Consider the following 3837-nt stretch of genomic DNA (forward strand, 5'->3'; position numbering starts at 1 on the left):
TGGCTACCCAAATAAGATCTCAAATCAGCTTTAATAGATAATTTGCGCTTTAGGATATTTAATCAACTAGATATGATTAATTCTGCTCAACATCTATAAAATGTTTTTTTTTCAATAAAAATTCACAATTTAAAAATAAGTACATTATTATATAATATATTTCAAATAATAGTTTTTGATATATAATAACCTACTCCAGATAACTGTGTGAAAGTAGGTGAATAATAGAGTATTATTTCCTTCTGAGAAATGTTATTTGAAAGTAAAAATACTACTCACAAATATGGGTAGCGAAATGATTTATAGTTTTCATCTCTCTGTATTTAGAAAATTCCAGCAGTTTCGTTCTTCTCTGGTATCGAATCAACTATTCTTTCAACTTGTTGGATCATGAACTGGTTGAATTCATCAGGACTAGCAGTGACTTTTGGCTTTACATATTGATGAGCAGATCCAGACACCCCTGACCAGGTCTCAGGTCTGGCTTGATTGATCACATTAATATTATTAATCATTAATAGGTAGCCTCTTGTTTTGTCATGTCCACTTCTTGCCTGAAAAGTTTTTTTGTCCTGAGATATTGCTCATAGTATTTATTTTTATCCTCTTTGGTAAGACTAGCCTTGGTTTGGTAATGCAGAGTCAAAACTATATTTTTCGAGGTAAAAAGCCTGGGTCTATACCAGGACTTATTTTGCCTTGGATTCTGGCGCTGAATACTGTTTTACTTACGAACTTTTGAAGGGAAAACACCCTCAAATACCTAAATGTTAAGTGGTCTAATTTTATGAATCCTCATGTCTGTGTTCATCAAGTTCCTTAATCCCCGTGGCTGTTGCTAAATTATCTGCCTTGTACAAAAATGCAGTTTCCTTCACTCATTGCAATAATTGTTTGATTTATTTGATTGGCTACCCAAATAAGATCTCAAATCAGCTTTAATAGATAATTTGCGCTTTAGGATATTTAATCAACTAGAAATGATCAATTCTGCTCAACATCTATAAAATGTTTTTTTTTTCAATAAAAATTCACAATTTAAAAATAAGTACATTATGATATAATGTATTTCAAATAATAGTTTTTGATATATAATAACCTACTCCAGATAACTGTGTGAAAGTAGGTGAATAATAGAAATTTCTTTCTTTCTGAGAAATGTTATTTTAAAGTAAAAATACTACTCACAAATATGGGTAGCGAAATGATTTATAGTTTTCATCTCTCTGTATTTAGAAAATTCCAGCAGTTTCGTTCTTCTCTGGTATCGAATCAACTATTCTTTCAACTTGTTGGATCATGAACTGGTTGAATTCATCAGGACTAGCAGTGACTTTTGGCTTTACATATTGATGAGCAGATCCAGACACCCCTGACCAGGTCTCAGGTCTGGCTTGATTGATCACATTAATATTATTAATCATTAATAGGTAGCCTCTTGTTTTGTCATGTCCACTTCTTGCCTGAAAAGTTTTTTTGTCCTGAGATATTGCTCATAGTATTTATTTTTATCCTCTTTGGTAAGACTAGCCTTGGTTTGGTAATGCAGAGTCAAAACTATATTTTTCGAGGTAAAAAGCCTGGGTCTATACCAGGACTTATTTTGCCTTGGATTCTGGCGCTGAATACTGTTTTACTTACGAACTTTTGAAGGGAAAACACCCTCAAATACTTTTGTAAGTTGTTCAAAGTTGACCGGCATGTATCCATAATCCTGGATACTTTACAAGTCACTATTTGGAAAGCGGTAAACTGATACAATTAAAACATAGTAACTTTCTACTCTTACTACTGCCAGTTCGATATCAGGTTAAGCACAATAGTGACTTAGATCCAGCAGACTGTATTCAAGACCTTCTTTCAAATAGATTGCGGTTTCACCATTTCTATCTATATGCAGAACGAAAAAAGCCAGTAGCGAATTTTAAGTTTTTTATTGTACTACCGGTATAGCATTCTTGCTCTAGAATTAGTAAGTGTTGTTCGCTTATGCACAACATATCTGGACATATATCACCAACTAAAAGCGAAACTAAATTAATTTTTGTTCTTAGGCATTCAACAATTACAAAAACATTATTCATTTTTTCCGAAGTAGCACCATCGGAGGGTTTGTCAGAATGAGCGTAGATTAAGTTGTAACTGTCAGGCTCTGACACTTGAAGTTTAAATTACTTGATTGGGTTGTTTTTGGTTTATACTTATTCTGTGCTCTGATTGTGGTGTTTTTGGTTTAGACTTATTCCGTGCTCTATTGAAAAATTTGGACACAAAAATATTGTTGGACCAAAAGTCAGCTGAGTAAACTTCATTAAAAATCTCTGATGGAACTCCAATTTTAAAAGATTTGTATTCATTGGGAAATTTTGATAAAACGACGTAATCTGAAGGTTTTTATCATTCATAAAATCTTTAACATCAGAGTCCGTGGTATCGGGTCCAAATCGGGAAGCAAACAGAAAAACTTTTCTGCCGTCAAATTATGAACCGCTTTCGAACTACCACTAATGATTTTGGATTTGGTGAAACTCAATTTAACTGTTGCTTTAGTCTTATCGGTTCTGATTAATTCAGATTTTTTATTTCCAAAAATTGTAGGTTCTTTAACTGGTTTCATAGTTTTGTTTGAATTGATAACTTTAACTGCAGCGCTATACAGTATAAACGGTTTGGCTGACCTTTTATCTTGAGATAGGCAATCATCATGCATGCTGAGAAAAAAAATTTTTTTTTCACTTGCCGGCTTGTTATCAGCACTTACCGAACGTGAACTTTGTAGCTACATGTAGATGGGTCTACTGCTACATCTACTTGTTTACACATTTCACTATACAATACAGTACAATTTTATGAAACTAATTTAAGATTTTATTTTTCAATGAAAACTCAATTACATCAGAAGGCAGCACTTAGTGGTTTCAAGTTGAATTGAATTTATTCAGAGTTATGAATAATTTTATTTAAAAATTGTTTACTATGGTTAAGTTTGTTAGTTTACGCTGATCATAGTTAGTAGTTAATTTTATATTAAAATGCGGTAGCCTCTAAATGTATGCAACTTATGAATTTTTTTATTATTAAACTTCCACTCACTGTAAATACGAGTACTAAGTAAAATCAACCCCATTATTATAATAGCCTATTTATGTATTACTATTGTAAAAAGTATGGTGTGCCAAATGTATAAGACTGTCTATACTATAATTGTTGTAAACGTTACTTCATTTTAATAAAATTGGTATTTTCTCAATTTTGGATTTCACTGTTATTCAAATCTGAAATTTCAACCCGTTTGTCATACTGTAAAATAATGTCCATTCCTTGTAACTCAACATTCATTCAACTTACATGCATTCTTGGATACAAGATAGCCGTCCAAAACGACAAGAAAAGAGAATCAGTATACACTGCATACTGATTCTCCTTCTTGTCATTAGGACGGGCATCTTGTATCCAAGAATGCAAGTGAGTTGAATGAATGTTGAGTTACTCATTGTTCACAAAATTCTATTCCTGATGCAAAAAGTATTACTGTACTAATGCATGAATACACCGCACGGTATATAGAAGGCGGTAGGTGTCACGCGCATGATTGTGCTAAATTTCCGGTGTAGCTGACGTCATTCTATATCCTATCATCTGTTTTTAACAAATAATTTTCATGAATTGCCAATAGGTGTTGAAAACCTCGGTTAGTGGCGATGACGCAATCTAGCTGGCTGGCCACTGCGCACACATTTCGTGACCCCTACCGTTTTCATCTAAATACCGTGATACACCGTAACTATTATAATAGAGAAAGGTTTTTAAATTACGGTGTAAAAGACTTACTCTAGA

General features: G+C 32.9%; 1 long non-coding RNA gene across 1 annotated transcript; it reads right to left on the reverse strand.

Moving 5' to 3' along the window:
• Nucleotides 1-659: 659 nt before the first annotated feature.
• LOC120349872 lies at nucleotides 660-2089 on the reverse strand. The gene is made up of 2 exons (XR_005570475.1): nucleotides 1673-2089; nucleotides 660-763 (listed from the first exon to the last, which is right to left on the reverse strand). It is a non-coding gene; the product is annotated as an uncharacterized LOC120349872 (long non-coding RNA).
• Nucleotides 2090-3837: the final 1748 nt, after the last annotated feature.

This window comes from Nilaparvata lugens, chromosome 2 (assembly GCF_014356525.2).
Source record: "Nilaparvata lugens isolate BPH chromosome 2, ASM1435652v1, whole genome shotgun sequence".
In the NCBI taxonomy this organism is placed as follows: Eukaryota; Metazoa; Arthropoda; class Insecta; order Hemiptera; family Delphacidae; genus Nilaparvata; species Nilaparvata lugens.